This window comes from Gadus macrocephalus, chromosome 23 (assembly GCF_031168955.1).
Source record: "Gadus macrocephalus chromosome 23, ASM3116895v1".
NCBI classification, from domain to species: Eukaryota; Metazoa; Chordata; class Actinopteri; order Gadiformes; family Gadidae; genus Gadus; species Gadus macrocephalus.
Genome location: NC_082404.1, coordinates 16,778,685 through 16,797,743, shown reverse-complemented (window position 1 = coordinate 16,797,743; position 19,059 = coordinate 16,778,685). Strand labels below are relative to the sequence as shown.

At 44.7% G+C, this 19,059-nt stretch overlaps 1 long non-coding RNA gene across 1 annotated transcript; it reads left to right on the top strand.

Annotated features, from left to right (window-relative positions):
• The first annotated feature begins 1,045 nt into the window (after positions 1-1,045).
• Positions 1,046-6,480, top strand: LOC132452661 (uncharacterized). Its single transcript, XR_009524455.1, has 2 exons — positions 1,046-4,467; positions 4,706-6,480. It is a non-coding gene; the product is annotated as an uncharacterized LOC132452661 (long non-coding RNA).
• Positions 6,481-19,059: the final 12,579 nt, after the last annotated feature.

Here is a 19,059-nt window from a genome sequence, read left to right as displayed (position 1 = left end):
CATGAACAGCAAACCTTCAAGCATACAATATACATACAAGCTCTTTATTCAAGCCACACACACTCACAAACAATCTCTCCCTCTCACCATGGCTCCGTACTGCAGACTAAAAGAGTCTGGGTGGGGCTGAGGTGTTTAAATATGGTGTCAGGAAACACCTGCTGCCACTGATTGGCCCAATTTGGGCCAAACCATTTTTCCTTGTGTCAAAGGGGGACACTGGACATTGACATTGGACATTAATGAGCGACAAGCCTCAATGCACTGGTGAAAATCACTGATCTAAAAGTTGAAATGAACTTTAACATGCATGCTGTATATATGATGAGTTTATTCATGGTTGACCTGCAATATGCCACAGTATTATAATCCCCCTGTTGATTGAGCCTGTCTAGTGGGAGGGGCCATGGGGTATAAAAGGGCTGAGCTGCTGTCCTTCTGACAGTCTGCTGGATGCTGTTGCCAGTAGAGGTTGTCTGTGTTGAGCAGGGTGCTCAGCGCTCCACGAGATGCTAAATATCTACTGAGGTGATTATTCCATCATGTTGTAAATTATGGTTAAATATACTCAGTGATTGAGTTTAATTTGCATTTATTTTGCTAATGGATTATGTGATTTATTGACATTATTTGAAGTACCGGTTTTTGATTTTGAATATGCTTGAATTATTAGAGAATATTATTGAATTATTTGTTTTTGGAATTCGTTTTGAATGTTTTTATTTTACTATTTTCAGATATTTGGGGGTTTGCCTCCTCTGTATGTTTGGCACTTATCTGACACTGGGGGAATGAATGTTGTTAAAAACCTATTTGCAACTGTGTGCCTTGCCATCCTTTGGGTTTGAAAGTCCGGTGTATGAAGGTTACATTACCTTCACGTGTGTGTGTGTGTGTCGCACAGTAAGGTGAATTGAAAGAAGACTTTTTTCGTTTTGAAGTATGAATCTAAATCCGACTCATCCCTTTAATTAAAATGAGGTAGGTCATTTAAGAGCTGAAATAGCCTCTCACTGTTACCAAGAAGACCACAGGGCGCCGAACCTGCATTGAGTTTTACTAATTAGCTCAATTAGCAATGAGTTTTACTAATTAGGGATTGTGGTGGTTTAACTCATTTGAAATTTGTACCATGAGTAAACTGTTCCTTCCTTCAAAGGTCTATCATGGATACTTGACTGCAGTTCTGTGAGTATCCCAACTTAACCATGAAGATGAACTGCAAACTGTAAGTCATTAATTTCTCATAACTCTTGGGCACATTGATGTATTTTGGCTTACCTGAAGGTTGATCTGAGTAGCAAGGATGTTTTATTGGTTCATGGGTTACTTAGGGATTTGGTTTATGTTGGTTTTAATGATTTGTTAAAATGGTTACAGGCTCCAAGTTATTGTTGTAAGCCTGGGCAATGGGTTGGTTTCTGATATCTGCAGTCTTCTTTCATTCTACTCTCCTGAGCTCTGCATCTTCATCACATGAGTGTTGCTTTACTGATGAGGGTGTGGTCTGAGTGAGCAGAGGTGCATACTGGGATACAGAGCTGTCTGAAGTCTACAGGTCTGTAGACACGCCCCCTCAGGGGAAACGGAGTGTTTGAGAATCTGTCGTGACGTCAGTTACATGGACTGGAATGTTATTAAAGATGGAGACAGGGATTCAGAAGGAGAAACACCAGGGGGAGATGAGGGGGCTCCTCATCTCAACGGCTAAAACACAACTTCAGTCTGACAGAGAACCATGGAACACATTCAACAGTCCCCTGCAGGCATCGTGACTCCTCGGGAAGGTTTCATTTCCAAGGTCTTATTTGGGGCCATCCCCATATGGATCCTGCTCCTCAAGAGCCACCCCCCTCCACTGGGTGGTCTTCTGAACAGATTACCTCCTTCCTGTCCTCAGGCTGACTAAAGCTGCACCGTTTGCATCTGTGAAGGCCCCTCATTCAGGAAACCACTGGACTACAAAGACATGACTTCAGAGACGTTGAATCAACCTGGGACATATTTTGTAGACGCAAAGCATAATCCATCACCAATGTGGGACGCCACTGAAGAATGTTGTGCATAATTTACATCTCTGGAGAAATTGGTTGTTCTGGTATGGGTGCCCTGGCAGGAGGCCTGGGGAGGGGAGGGGAGGGGGGGAATGATGGAATGTTATTTGGCATGAGGTTTTTACCCTGCATGATTGTTTGGCCTTTTATGGCTCAGTGTTTGGTTTTGACATGAGATGGAAGATTTTTGAGGGTTCTACTGTGTGTGTGTGTGTCTCCCACTCACACCTGGCATGGGGTTCTACGTGCCTTTCCTGGGTTCTATGTGTGTCCGGCTTGCTTTGACAGTGATAATGTTCATACGGGGGTCTGTGTGATTGGCTTGGGTTATTGGAATGTTCAACTAAATCATACCTGATGGATGACCACACGTTAACTTAAGGGCCTCCAGTCGGCATGAAGAGCCCTGAGCGACGCTCCAGAGCGATATCCAACACACTGGGCAGGAAGGAGAGTATCCAACTCAAGTGTAAAAGGATGCAAGCGGAGTGTTCAGATCAGTGACTTCAAACTAGGACTACACCAATCAGGATCAATGGAGGATTGACACCAAAAGGAATTCCACAAGGAGAGTCTGACGTTGGAAAGGGACCTAAATGGATATTCAAGATGACCTTCAGACCTGTAATGAGACGGCTCTTCCTACCTGGCCGGATTGATGGAGAGCCCTGTGGAAACCTTCACTGGGGCTTCAAGGTATAAAGTGGAGAATGTTTCCATGGTACTCTGATGAAGACCGTTGTTGTGTTCCACTGGCTGAGGGGAAGAACCCACACATCTTTCTCTTGACCGTTCTCCTCTGAGAATCCTGGTGCCATCTTGAAGGATATTCCAGCTCATGTAACTGATGTCACGACAGTTTCTTAAACACTTGGTTTCTCCTGAGGGGTGTGTCTATAGAACTGAAGACTTCAGACAGCACTGTATCCCAGCATGTATCTCTGCTCACTCAGACCACACCCCCATGAGTAGGATGCAACACTCTAGTGATGGAGATGTAGAGTTTTATAAGTAACGAGGGAGCAGACTAAGGTGATTAGAACACAATGGAATGTCCAGTCTGTAAATCTTTAAACCATGAAGATGGTTGCATAGTTCAGGAATTGGGCTTCTTTTTATTATCGGCAGTCCTTTCACTCGGATGCCCACGATTTGCTGTTGGTGATGAGGCGGTCAGGGTGACGTTGCAGGGCTATGGTCGGCTCTCTGCTCAACGTTTAGATTTGCTCTGTATGGTTTATACCCGGAATAATCTGGATAATTGTAAAATGTATACACGGTTTTGTATTGAATGATTTTAGTTTTAAAGTTGTTGTGGGACGTACATGGTAGTTTGGTTCTTCGTATGGTTTTGAGTGATATAACTTGTACACACTGGGTGCATAATAATGTAAAGGTACACTGAATAGTAATGACCAACAGCAACAAACAGATCTCCTCAAGGTAAGTCTGTTGGCTGTGTTTTAATGAAGACCATCGCTGGACTTCAGGATCTTCCTCCGTTCAGCTCAAGGTGAGGCGCTGGTTCTGTTTTTTCTTTGGTTGGTTCCGGCCGGAATGTTCGGATTCCAGTCGGACGGTTTGTGCTTCCCGCCGTGGAAGGTTCTGAGTGTGGTCACTTGATTTAGTCTCAATGGTTAGCATAGAACGTTGTAGTCTTGACTATCATAAGAAACCACCTGGCAGTTTGTTGGACTGGAGTCCCCTGAGGGAATCTGGCGGAACGTTCTGGATTGTATTTGCGTAACCTCGAGCCGTTTCCTATTCTATTTCAGTCGGTTTCGATTGGGAATTGTTGCCCCTATCTTAAACAACTTAAGTCTGATATTAAATAAATACTGACACGTACGTCGTACAATATGTTGATAAATTCCGATGGTTGCGCCGTACTTTAAACCACGATGGCGTGACGGGACTCTCACTGCGTACAAAACGGCGTTCTACTTGCGGGCCCATTTTTGACATCAGGGAAGGCTGAAAATCATTTCAAGGTGGAAGATAATTTGACATTTCTCAACGGAACCCAGCACCTGAATATGGCTGAGTATATTTGATTTAATATCGATACTGCTTAGAGTTCTTTGTTACTTCAGCTTTTGTATGTTCTAAATATCTGCTGTCATTAATTGCCACAGAAGTTAAACCCTACCCAATGGAATGACTTTAAACGAAGATTTTGGTTCAGAGTTACCAACTTCATAATATCAAAGCTAAAATAATGGCCGTCATTCCCACATGTTACAGTAGAAGATACTCTAGAACTGTACAAGGTTAAAAAGGTAATGTGTAGTTTTTCCCAAGGTGTCTGCCTCCTCACCCAGAGCAAGACCTCCACCTCCTCAGCCAGAGCCAGACCTCCACCTCCTCACCCAGAGCCAGACCTCCACCTCCAGTCAGAAGTCCTCCAGAACAGGTCAGTGCTCTGTGTGAGTAGTCTTCTGAGGTCAGTTTCAATGCATGGCCTGAACCACTTCTTTAAACTTGCAGTCAGCTCTGTCTTCATTCCCGCAAACGGGATGCTCATGTCTGGTCTCAAGTCTTTTCTAGCCTTGAGTTATAAAATAATAGTTCAATTAATTGTGCAACTCTGTTTCGGATGAGTCAATTAAGTTTATTGTTGGGCAAATGCTGATATAAACCTGCTGCTGTAGCTGAACAGCGAGGCTGAGAGGCTGGGGACCAGAGGCTTGTGGTGCCAGGGTGGACCGGAGACTGAGGCTGGAGACCAGGGGCCCACAGCACCGGACCAGAGGGTAACCATCACCAAGCTCATCTGAAACACTAAAATCCACGGTAGTTTAGGTCTAGTTTTGATCATCTTATGACTTTAAATCTGTGCCAAGCTGTGATTTTAGTTAATTCATACGGGGGTTATGTAGTAGTCATATGAGCCATTAATGTTACTAGTGCTCCTACGACCGTAGTGGATGAATTGCTGAACGCGACAATCTGCAGACATTGTCTAATTTAAGTGTTTAAATTTGTATTCCATTTTACAAGTGAACCTCAGATGCAGGAGGTGGGGTGTGTTGCGTCCCCAGGTGATTTACTGCTGAGATGAACTGGGTTTGTAACCAGACCAGGAATCCATGCCTGGAGGAGCCGTGCTGAAGGAGCTGATGGAGGAGCCAAGACTCTGGAGGACGACATCACTCCACCAACCAGGATCCTCGTAAGTTTGCCTAAAATAAACAGTGGACTTGTTGTAACGCAGGATTAGTTTGTCCAGTACAAGTTACGGCATACTATTGTGGTTGTTTACCAGACAAACTACAGCTGCTACTTTGTTACGCGCCATTAGAGTCCAAGTACTCCTGTGTTTGTGACCTTACATTAGAGACAAACTACTATGGTGTTTGTTACCTGATATTAGAGACAAACTACTCCTGTGTTTGTTACCTTACATTAGAGACAAACTACTCCTGTGTTTGTTACCTTGCATTAGAGCCCAACTACTACTGTGTTTGTTATCTGATATTAGAGCCCAACTACTCCTGTGTTTGTTATCTTTCAGTAGAGGCAAAGTACTCCTGTGTTTGTTACCTTACATTAGAGACAAATTACGTTTGTAGAGCCAGACCAGGAATCTGGAGGACTGATGGAGAAGCCATACATCTGGAAGGAAAATCACCAGCACTCTACCATCAAGGATTCCTCATAAGTTTGCATTATCTGGACATAGTGGACTAGGTAGGGGGTTGGGGGTTCAACTCTCAAACCAATGGTGCCGGATTCAAGTCCTCAGAATACAGTGATGCGTCCTTGAGGAAGGCGCCCTAAAGCCTGCCTGCTCCTTGATGACTTATCTTTGGTTCAGATAATGTAGCATCTTTTGAATATTGAACCTAATCAATGTCCTTGTTTGGTCCGGGCAGACGCACATGAGCTGAACCTCACCTGATCCTGTTTGGCCGGGGGAGACACATCTGAGCTAAACCCGCCCTGATCCTGACATCCTGCTGGTCCCGTCTCCTCAGTTCATCTGAGCCTTGTCCTCCAGAAGACCTGCTGAGCTCAGCAGTCTGAGGCTGATGGATCAATGACCTCCAGTGGGAGTGATCTTCTTGACCCCACATATAACAGTGTGCTTCCACACGCCTTTCCCTCACGTCTGTCACTAACCTCACTACTCTCTACTGCTTCCTCTTTTCTTCCTTCTCTGTGGTTCAAACCTTTACACTGAAGGCGCATCTTCCTGCCCTCAGAGGGTTTAGGGTTAGGGTTGAGTCAGGGTTTAGAGTCAGGGACAGAGCTGGTTAGGGAGGACTGCTTTTACACAAACCTCTTCACTTGCTTTCGGAATGGTGGTGACATTTCGAAAAGATTAATTTGGAAAATGTTTTCCTCTGCTTTCCTTTATAAAATTGTATTACATTTCTGTCAAGTGTTTTTGTTTATATATTAAAATCCCACATTGACTTCTGCATGTTTGGTGCGGTTCATTTAATTGTCCTTTCACTTGGTTAGTGTCAAGCTAAACTCCTGCAATGCATTTAATATACATGATTGTTATTCAGCAATGTTCACATAATCCATTTTTAAAAAATATGAAACCACCATATTACTACTAAATTCAAGCCTATTCATGTATTTAACAATGTACATACTGCCCCACAGGCCATTCTCTGTTACTACAACGTGAATGTTGATTTCCTGAGTGGTAGAGACATTCCTGGGGCCGGGTCGCCACATATAGTGGAGAATCGACCGAGGACTAAGCTACGCACTATTTTTTTGAGTAAACGCCAGCCTCCAAAGCAGCCTCGACACAGCCGGAGACGAGGCAGCCGGAGACGACGCAGCTGGCGACGCCGGCAGTGGGAGCAGCTCCGCTTCAGGCAGGACCGCCGCTCCAACACGAGGCCCCGAAGCTTCATCGAAGGGTGGAGGAGTGTGGCAACCCGGATTCGGCCCAGCACCCCTGGAAGCAGTCTACCCCCAGATGGCGCCATTGAGGGCGTTGGAGCGGGGGCCAATTAACTAAATGCAGAGCACCTGAGGAACAGGTGGAGAAGCAGGGCTTGAATAGCTGCTTCTCCACTCAATCAGGGCTCTCTCAGCCATGTGGCTCGGGCAAGGAGAGACAGGACCTCGTGGGATAGGACCGTCGATTCCTCCCAGGTTTCTCGTGTTATTTTCAGTATGAGACTTTTTGGATTAAACAGGCCTTTTTGCCCAGTAAAGTTGTGTCCAGTTTGGGGAGGAGGCGGTTCACTGGAGAAGGCGGGTTGCCAGAATATACAGTACATCGTTTTTCAAAAAGTCTTTGAAAATGGCTGATTACAACTTTATAGGCCTAATACAAATAAAATGATCAATATTAATCCATAACAATTGGTGTAATCCGTTGGAGATGGTTTTCTTTTAAATCTGTGTAGAAGACGATTCCACTGACGGTACAGTAAGATAATGGACGCATGTTACAACTCATCCATTCATTGCCTTAAAGATGAATTTAAGTTTCGTAAAAGAAAATAGTGGGATCATAAGGATGACAAAAATGTCAACGCTTTTCAAGTGACCAAACAGAAATCGTGTATTTAGTCAAACGTTTCATTCCCATTAATCCAGATACATGTTTCTTTGCTCTTGGACGTGTGCTCTGGTGGGTCACCAAGGTCGTCCATGTTGTTGTTGTGGTGCTGAAGTTGCCTCGGTTGTACCCATCACATTGTCTGTTTGACCTTTTCAAAGTCTTTCTCTGTTGCAGAATAAAAATATCCTCCCAGTCCATCTCGGATGAAGACACCGGGCAACATAGCGGCAGACTGTAATCCCAGCAGAGGACTCAGAGGTCAGAATCAGCCCCTACAGACCACACCTACTCACCTTTTACACACCTCAGCCTCACTCCTGAAGCTGGTCAGTTCCTCCTACAAAGCACCCCCCCCCCCCCATTCTACTGTTACACCCCTAAATTACAACGTAAACATGGATCCTGGCTCCTGCGACCACGGTCTTACCCTACTGTGTCTGATGGTGCGGTAATAAGGTCAGGAGGTTGAACCCGTTATCTCACAGAGGAACGACTTCCTGAGGAGAGGGTTCAGTACTTGGGTTGTTTGAGCTCCTTCCTCGTCCTTCTTTGGCCTAGGAGTAACAAAAATGTTATATTAATAATAGCTTCATAATCCTATTTGTAAAACTACACAGTCCCACATCACTCATAAATAACCCAGAAGTAACCTCCCCACCTTTCTCAAGAAATTCTATAAAAATAAAAATGTGTAGTAAACATGTTATTAATGAATGCTGAAAGTAGTAGTTTTACCTTTATCGGTTATATGATATATAAACTGTTGATGGCGATGATTAAAATGATGACGGGATCCACGACTCCTAAAATGATCCCAACTGTGCTAGAAGATCCCTCTGAACAGAAAAAGAGTGTTGCTTATTCTTTCAATAATAATAATAATAACACTCATTATAACAATGACTGCAATACACATCCTAATACCTTCACATTAAACATGTTTCAATCACATTGTCTAAGGTGGCTCCTCAGTTACTGGTCCAGTTAACATGGCTCAGTAAAGAAGACAATGGAGACCTTTGCCTTACCCCCCCCATGTGTTGTAAACAGAATGTCGCTTTTTCCCACCACAGGTGTTTTAGCATCACACAGATTGCTTTTGTATTTACACCAAGAGCCTACCTTCAATAGGGTCTTCCAATATCTTCAGTTCAATGTGGGTTACGTCTTCTTCGTCTGCGTACCTGAGAGTACACCTGTACGTCCCTTCACTCTGGGCTGATGAGGTCACATACAGCAGCAGGCTGCCTGATTCAGACAGGTCTCTTACATGCTGCTGCCACTCTGTTTCCACCACCTTCTCTTGTCCTGCTTGTCTTCTGAGGACGGTCTGGTTGTGGTTGAAGGTCCAGGTGATGTCATCGAGCCCCGAGGCGTTACAAGGGAGTAACACCTCACTCTTGGAAAGATTTTCCGTTGGAGCTGAATTAGATTGACACACGAGTGGACAAGCAATAAGACATATAAGATATTGTTATGAAATCTGCAGATTTTGAACCATTTACCCTAATTTGACCAATGGAGAACACAAATCCCAGACCAAGGATTTCAATGGTCCGACCCTCTGCCAATTCTCAGCGGATGTGGAGTAGACGTTGCAGACCAAAATATTTTCAAGATAAAAATATGAAGCAGTACTCTCTTAAGTTAGCTATTCCTGTGTGATGGTTTCCCCTTGAAATGCAACCACTCGAAATTGGAACGCAACATTTCTAATCAAAGCTTTGCTACTGACTGTTGTTTCTCTGATAGTCAAAGACTTACGGTGTAACCTCATCGTGGCTTTCCTTCCACTGTGTTCATTGTGGACTGAGCAGCTGTATGTCGATTCTGTGTCATTGTAAACAGTCCTTAAGGAGCCGCTGATGTCATAGAGTCCCTGGTCATCTTCATGGACCTCGGTTGTGTTCTGGAGGAGAGTAGCCGGGCGAGGACTGACGGACCAGGTGAGCTGTGGTATTGGGTAGATTCCTCCAGACTTACAGGTGACAGTGTTGTTCACTAGTACAATGTCCACTCTAGTAACAGGAGCTACAATGACATGACACCACATTAAAACAAGAAACTAATAGTTACTATGCCTCATTTGGTTTGCTGCATTTACATTGATACTGATATCAATGGCGTAGTTGGCTATTATTGCTAACCACACCATGAACATAAGGAAACATATACCAAAATAGACACACAACTGACACGGGAACATTGCAATTTTATTTGGTGGTTGAACAAAACACAGGTCTCAGATTGTAGGGTAATAATTGAATCGTAAAGTTTGTGGGGTGTAAGTGGACCCTTAACTGAGTTAGTGACCTTTGTTACTGTACTTTATGAAAACATATAGCAAACTACACAATTGCTTTAAAAATTACATAACTGCGTAACTACACAACTTTCTTCATCAACTTGTTTTGCCATTTGTTAAATCCAATTCAAAGGTCCATAATTCTTTTGCTAAAACCTGAACATAATACGTTTATGGGCTCAAACTACCCGTCAGTGGGTTGCATTATAAAAATATATATTTTTAAATAAGATATGACATCAGGACTCGAGCTCACCTCTCACCGTCAGGATGACGAAGGTCTCCTGGTTGTTCTGTGAAGTGCTGGCGTAACACAGGTACCTGCCCTGGTCCTGGAGGTTCACCCTGGCCAGACCAAGGGATGCGTTGCCCCCTGAGATCTGGTCATGGAACAGGGAGGTCCTTCCCTTGTAGAGAGGGTCCTGGTATCCCAGTTGGTCCTGGTCATCGTAGTAGGAGTGGACATGAACATCCTCCCCATCCTTCTTGACCCAGTGGAGGATGGTATCACTGTTTGGCTGGAAGCGGCAAGGTAGCACACAGCTCCCCCCAAACACACAGCCCACCTGGGTGTCTTGAGATTGAACAGCACCTGGTCAATACCAGGTATATCATTAATATCATTATGCTTTTTTAAATAATAAAAAAAAGATGTGGGCCTAAAAATAATAAAAGCCCTGAAAGTATCCGGATATTATTTAATTAGCCCAGAATATAGTAATAAAAAAATAAAAATAAAAAGTAGCCTAGTACTTGTCATTCTGGCATTAGAATAAACAGTTTACCACCTCAGGTTAATTTAATCCATCCAATCCCCAGTCAGATCCACACAGCTTCATGAAGAAATTAGCATGCACAATAAAGCATACAAAGATATTTGCATTATTTACTTTCCTTTTCCCTCTGGGCTAAGCCCCTGATGTTTATGAAACCTAGAAACGCCCCTGGTCAATACCCTTTAAAACACATAGGTGTGATCCGTATTGAGGGATGAACACCCGTATAATTGTCCATTGCTTTTTAACAAATAATATGCAATAAATTAAAGCAACTTAAGAATCATAATTAGTTTTTCCATTTGGGAACCAAGTACAGAAATACAATATCTAAAGAATTGTCAAATGTACCCATCATTCTCATCCACCGGATGGCCTATGGTGTGATTAGTCTGACATGCAGCATTCTCACAGGCACGAAATGTGCAAACGCGCTTCGACCTTTCAGAGCCGCTGCCATAGCATATTGTCATAGTGATAGCTATTAAGAAGTTACTCCCTGTATACAATGTGATATATAGACCAAACGTCCTCTGACAACAAACCACTTTCACTTCTATCCCTAATATATAATGACAACAATATATATTATATTATATGCCTAATATGTGTTGTTATTCGGTAGTGTACCCCAAATTATTATTTAAGGTTTATATGAATAGGGACAGATAGGCTACAGAAACATGGGTAAGCTTGCGACAGTCAACTGATGTTTGACTGTCATAGGACATATGACCACGTGGTTTTATACATGGTCATATGTCTTATATTATATAATATTACATAGTAATATGGGCAATTTGGCCAATGAATAAGACCGTCATTTGTAACAGTGACCGCTGACTTTTCGGAAAATTGTTGTATAAAGAATTTTAGGAACCAAGAAAATCGTTCGTCAAGGTAAAAAAAAATCTGGACTTGAGCTCACCCCTCACTGTCAGGCTGACGAAGGTCTCCTGGTTGTAATGTGAAGTGCTGGCGTAACACAGGTACCTGCCCTGGTCCTGGAGGTTCACCCTGGCCAGACCAAGGGATGCGTTGCCCCCTGAGATCTGGTCATGGAACAGGGAGGTCCTTCCCTTGTAGAGAGGGTCCTGGTGTCCCAGTTGGTCCTGGTCATCGTAGTAGGAGTGGACCTGAACGTTCTCCCCATTCTTCTTGACCCAGTGGAGGATGGTATCACTGTTTGGCTGGAAGCGGCAAGGGAGCACACAGCTCCCCCCAAACACACAGCCCACCGGGGTGTCTGGAGATTGAACAGCACCTGGTCAATACCCTTTTAAAACACATAGGTGCGATCCATATTGAGGGGTGAACTACCATACAATTGTCTATTGCTATTAAATAAAAAAATAAGCATTAAATTAAAGCAACTTAAGAATCATTCTTTTTTTTTCATTTGGGAACCAAGTACAGAAATACAATCTATAAAATAAATTCAAACGTACCCATCAATCTCACCCACCGGATGGCCTATGGTCTGATTCGTCTGACATGCAGCATTCTCACAGGCACGAAACTTTGACCTTTGAGAGCCGCTGCCATAGCATATTGTCACAGTGATAGCTATTAAGAAGTTACTCCCTGAATACGATGTGATATATAGACCAAACATCCTCTGACAACAAACCAATTTCACTTCTATCTCACCCCCTAGTATCTAGCAGGCCTAATCTATAAAAAAATCTCAAATATATATGATATTATATGCCTAATATCTGTTGATATGTGGTAATGAACCCCAATGATAATTTAAGGTTTATTTGAATAGGGACGGATACAGAAACATAGGTAAGCTTGAGACAGGCATCTGATGTTTGCATCATAGTGTTTTCAGCCAAAGCTCATTTACGACACTAGTCCCATGATCGTAATCCTTCATTCCTTTTTGTTTTATAAATGCTCATATTACATTATATTCCATAGAATGTTACATGAATTAAGATTGTCATTTGTAACAGTGACCGTTCTTTTCACCAAACATTTTTACAGTTGACTTTTCGGAAAATCGTTACAAAAGAGTTTTAAGCCTGTTTCAAGCCAATCATTCGTCAAGGTAGTCGTGACCATAAAACGTTTGACACGGGGCAAAAAAATATTGGAAAACGTAAGAAAAGGCAGAGGTACAAGACATTGTACATTGTTTTTGTGAACGAGTTTAGCGCATTTCCTGCATCTTATAACCTTAAACCTTTATGTCCATTTTTCCAGGAGGTCCGCACAAGTCGATTACCGGCTACCGTAAATAATATAATAGAGGCGCCAATTTCTTTAAAACAGCCAAGTATCAAGAGAGGAGATTGTTAAATTAGATTTGTTGTCGCCTCTGTTCTATTATTTATGGTAGCCGGTAATCGACTTGTGTGTACTTGGAAAACAATATTTTTTAATAAACTCCCGGTACGCTTACTAAGTTCTTGATGCTTTGTTTTACGTTTAGGGACCCAAGTCTTTCTACTGCAGAGGTTTGGTGCTATTTTGGCCAATATTAGTGGTTAAAAAAAGATCAGATTTGGAAGCGTTCGCAGTGCCCCTAGCCAATAACATGGAAGCCATTTGGGCTGCAACACTGTCACAGACAGAGCTCCACATATACACACACACACCTTGCGTTCGGAGCAGAGTGGTTCATTCACAAGGAGGTTGGCATAGATTACAATGTCAACGATCATGCTAAACATATCACCAGGTTTAGATTTACCTTTACCTTTTCATCTTTAGATCTCGAAATAATCCTGCATAAAATATAAATAAAAAAGGAAAACTTTCTTCATATTAGTTAATATATTTAGTCAAGCTTACCTCCCTGAATGAGGACCTCCACCATAAGAAACACGGCTGTTCGGACCAGAACATAGCTCTGGACTGAACACTGTTCTGTCATCTTGTTGATCCTTTCTGACTCTTGTCTGTAGAGTCTGCAGCTTGGCAGTGCAGGTCTTCAGTGGAACAATAACATAATAGAGAGGAACGCATAAGGAAGGAAATGGTTGCAGGGCCATCCTGTTTCGCCTGTAGTTTTGTTCGTTCGAGTTCCAGACTGTGTCCAGAAGTTGTTTAGACAGAGCAATTATGAAATAAAGGGAATGTGCATGTTTACAAAGAAAAAGATCAGAAAAATGTGAAACAAAGATGTGTATCGCTATCGGTAAAAGGAGTAAACATGTGGGATGCCTTAGATGAAGAAATTAAAATGTGTAACACGGCACAAAGACTTAAAAAATACTGAAGTATAAAAGTGAGTCATGTATGGCACTGTGAATATGAAGGTGGATTTAGGCAGGAAGTGACTGGAACTGTGGTGCTGGAAAAACAACTTGACCCTGAACACAAAGAAGAGGAAAGAGTTGATTGTGGACTTCCACAGGAAAGGCCCTACCCCTCCCCCCTTTACATCGACAACAGAGCTGTGGAGAGGGTTCACACAATCAAAGACCTTGGCCTGCACCATAGCAACACACTCACCTGTTATAAATTATACAAGTATAAAAGTGAGGCATGTATGGCACTGTGAATATAAAGGTTGATTTGTTTTTTTTGTGTCATAACTTTGCATGTTAAATCTATAAAATAAACAGGAATTCATTATAACAATAATAATTACAATTATTATCTAAAAAAATACTTAAAAGAATAACAAAAAATAAGATCAGTTCAGGTTGAGGCTGGTGTGTCCTGGTCCTGGTGAAATCGAGCGCAACCTTCCTGCAGAAATCTCTTACCTGATTGGTGGGTGGGCGTCTCCTGGTTGACAAAACCAAAAATGCAGCACGAGCGCGCCTAACATCGTTTCCGCTTTTTCGTCAAAAGAGTCTGTCAAAGAGGCTAGATAGTCTTTATCAGAAAATCAACGATTTCCAGCGGTGTTATAACATGACCTGGTAATAATTCATTTCAAAACCGTGCATAATCAGTCAGATGTCTATTAAATGACAGTTGCCCACAAGGCGATTCTATACGCCTCTTCTTGAATTGCTTTTAGTCGGCCGAGGCTTGTAATGATGCGTAGCATGATAAGCATGATAAGGCGCAAGGAGCAAGGAGCAGAACAAGTTGACGAACTGGTATGCAATAACCATGCCAGTCAGCAGCTGCTGTAGTTGCATACTTGGCTCAGGAGGACAATGGAGCAAAAGAGACTCCATCATCTAGCAGTGGTGTCTGTTGAGAGTGATGTTCTTGAGAAAATAGATCCTGAACGAGTGATTGATAAATTTGCCACCCTGAAAGTGAGGCAACATAGTTTAGTTCTCCTGAAATATTGGTCTGTCTCTCATAGTATGAGTCTATGCATGTTGCACTAGTTTAGTGCTCCCAAAAGAGTGGTCTGTTTCTCATAGACATGTTGTACTCTGATTTATTTGCATCACAAGTTGTATACAACAAATACGTCCCATTAGTTATTACAGATCACATCCATTTGATTTTCCCTTTATCCAAACATACAGCCCACTGGGGTGTCTGGAGATCAGAGAACAGGGTGGTGTTGAAGGCATACCCTTCATTTACTTTATTAGCATGTCCATAAGTAATACCATGATGGTGATGACTGATAAGTGACTATTCGTTTAAAATAAAAGATCTTGAACTGCTCATAAAATATGACTTTTAAACCGCTGCAATCTGAGACAGTGAAAGACGATCAAGTCCTCTTAATTCATCCACACGACAGACTTATGTTCTCTGATGCCTTTTAGAGTTAGTTTTTTGTTCAACACACAATTTTATACTAGTGACTTTATCTTTCCCAGTCTGCTTTTCTCTCTCACACAACCTGACCCACCTGAGAACCTGGGTTAGTCTTTAGAGACATCTTTGGTTCCTGTATGAGCAAAGTTCATGGTTCAAAGGTAAAAAAATTATAAGAGCAGAATCGAGTGACCTTGCACGAAGTGAAAGTTTAATATTTTCAAAATTATAGTAAATCCTAAGGGCTATATTTGTACAAAAGATGAGTGTTGGTGTTCTGCTGCTAGTCCAAATATCAAGCATAACAAACAAAACATTGAAGAACTCTTAATATATGATAATAGGTTTGCCAGAGAGACGGTTTATATTCGGCCCACCTTACCTCCCCGAACGACGACCAGCCCCGTCAGTAACAAGACCGTCTGAACCACAACACTGCCCAGCGCTGTCATTATCTCTGGCTTCCTCTCTCAGCCGTTCCTGTCTGAAAGGACCAGGACACACAGCCCTGTGTAATGAGCCCCTTCATCTTTCTATTGTTTTAGTGGTCAATTCTTTATAATGTTATCTACAGAGAACTCAGAAAAGGAGGATGATTGTCAGGGTAGGGGGCTGGCGGGGCAGCAGGAACAAAGAGAGATGGATCCAAACACAGACGACTCAGGATAAAACAAAAAGAGCTCTAATAAAACCGTTCTATCTCTGCTCCGGGAACAGGCAGAAATAACACTACACTACCACGAGGAACATGACAAAACACGAGGAACCGGCAAGGAACAAAGGAGGTGAACCAGTTATCATTGGGGAGAGAGCGATCAGGGAATGAGTTGCAGGTTGGAAGACGGACAAGAACACACAGGTGAGGGGAAGGCCGTGAATGCAGGCTGGAGACGGAAGGTGAGTGAAAAGTCTAGCGACTTCTGGTGGACAAGGGGGGAACAAACCCAAAACAACGCAAGGACAAAGAAAGATCATGACAATGATTGTTTATAGTCCCTTGGGCTAAGGCACAGGGTCTTGTGATTGTTTAGTACATGTAGAGGGAATACACACATTTTTACATTATAACCTGATCCAAAAATGAGTTATTTGCAAACAATCTTAGGTTGGTTTTGCGACCTCATTCAGTTTCCAAAAAGTAAATCCGGTTTGACATGGCACACCCAAAAGGGTGAATGAAAAAAACAAACCAAACAAAACTACAGGAGAGGAAGGAGTGGCCCTGCAAGAGGAACCACAACACCTTTCTTCCTCCCCAGATCTTGTTATTGTTCCAATGAAGTGAAGTTGAGTCGTCAAGCTGCAGACTGAGAGACCCAAGAGGCACGAAGGAAGAATAAGATGGCAGAACTCAACGGTGTTCTGGTCCGAACAGCCGTGTTCCTCATGGTGGAGGTCCTCGTTCAGGGAGGTAAGCTTGACTAAAATGGAGACATTGTAGCGGTATCGTATTCACTGTGTATGTTGTATGGTGCGTGCCCCCTTTAAGGGAAGGGGGCGTGGCACCCACCTGGTGTTACAACGCAGGTCTTAAGGAACGCACCTCTGGCTGTGCGGGTTCTGTGTTTTGGGAAATAAATCCTTCTCGTGTTTTTCACCGGCAATCACGTCTCCGTCTCCATTTCATTGCGATCTCCTACATTGGTGACCCTGACAGTTTCCGGACGTTTTACCAGATTACTGTTCTATGCGCTGTAAGAGCGAGGACGCGCAGATCGGAGATTGGGCTATGGAGTTGGATTCGGCGGAAGGTTCCGTGGCTGCTGCTCCGGTGATGGCAGTCTCCCTGAAGCTCCCGGAGTTTTGGGAACGGCAGCCGCGGGTCTGGTTCGCGCAAGCGGAGGCGCAATTAGCGCTGAAGGGGATTACTGCGGATAAAACCAAGTTTTATTATGTAGTCTCCGCGCTTGGTGGCTCGACGGCGGCCAGAGCGATGTATATTCTCGAGGACCCCCCGGCCCGTGGGAAGTATGCATTGCTAAAGGGGTTCCTGATGGAGACGTTCTGTTTGTCGGAGGCTGAACGGGGCAAGCAGCTTCTGGCATTGAATGGCCTCGGGGACTCCAAACCATCGGAGCTCATGGATCACATGCTCAATCTCCTGGGGAGTAATAGGCCTTGTTTTTTGTTTCGGGCTTTATTTATGCAGCAGCTGCCAGTGCGTGTTAGGGCAGCTCTAGCCAACAGCGACACCACGGACTTTCGGGCTCTGGCTAGGGAGGCGGATAGTTTTTTCGCCGCCGGGCGCGAGCGCTGCACGGCCGTATTGGCTCACACCACTGGCGACCTGGAGATGACGGACACCATCGCTGTGGCCGCGGCGACACGACGACAGCCACAGCAGTCTGCAGGCCTGTGCTATTTCCACGCCCTGTATGGACCCAAAGCTAGGAGGTGCCGCCCCCCGTGCAGTTTCGTGGCATCGGGAAATGCACGGGCCGGCACTCGCTAGCTGCCGTGTGTGTCGGCCGTTTTGGGGGTCTGTTATTCATCACAGATACAGGCTCTGGGCGACGGTTCCTGTGTGACACGGGGGCCCAGGTGAGCGTTCTGCCCGCGTCACGCATTGACAGAATAGGGGGCGGCCACGGCCCCGCCCTGGAGGCCGCCAACGGCAGCCCCATCCGCACCTTTGGGACTAGGACTGTTAATTTATGTTTCGGGGGTCAGCGTTTCGGCTGGGATTTTGTCACCGCGGAGGTGTCCACACCCCTCCTCGGCGCCGATTTCCTCTGCGCCAATGGCCTTTTGGTGGATGTGATGAACCGGCGCTTGATAAGTGCTGAGACTTTTAGCTCCCTGGCATGTGAGCTCAGTGGCTCGGGCACGACGAAGCTGTCGGGCGCACTCTCACCCTCCGATGTGTTTTCCCCCCTCCTCGCGGAATTCCCGGAGCTTACGGAGCCCACGTTCTCAGCTGCCGCCACCAAGCACGGAGTGGAGCATCACATCGCGACCACTGGCCCGCCGGTCTACGCCAGGGCCCGGCGCCTCGACTCTGCTAAACTCGCCGTTGCTAGGTCTGAGTTTGACACCCTGGAGTGTCTTGGAATTGTCCTGGCGATCGGACAGCCCCTGGGCTTCCCCGCTCCACATCGTCTCGAAGCCTGGCGGTGGGTGGCGTCCATGTGGGGATTACCGCCGGCTCAATGACATTACGGTGCCCGACCGCTATCCCATTCCCCACATCCAGGACTTTTCTGCCCGCCTGGCCGGTGCGGTAGTGTTCTCCAAGGTGGACCTCGTTCGGGGCTATCACCAGGTGCCCGTCCAGCCGCAGGACGTCCCGAAGACGGCGGTGATCACTCCGTTTGGACTATTTGAGTTTTTACGGATGCCGTTCGGCCTGAAGAACGCAGCCCAGGCCTTTCAGCGCCTGATGGACACCGTGCTGCGGGACCTGCCATTCCTGTTCGTTTACCTGGATGACATTCTGATCGCCAGCGCCTCCACGGCCGAGCACATGAAGCATCTGCGAACACTCTTCGAGCGGCTCAGCCAGCATGGCCTGATTGTCAATCCAGCCAAGTGCCAATTCGGCCGGATCGCCATTGACTTCCTGGGCCACCGCATCACCAAGGAGGGAGCTGTTCCCCTGCCCTCGAAGGTGGCTGCAGTGGCGGACTTCCAGCGCCCTCTTACAGTTCGGGCCCTGCAGGAGTTTTTGGGGATGGTGAACTTTTATCACCGTTTTGTTCC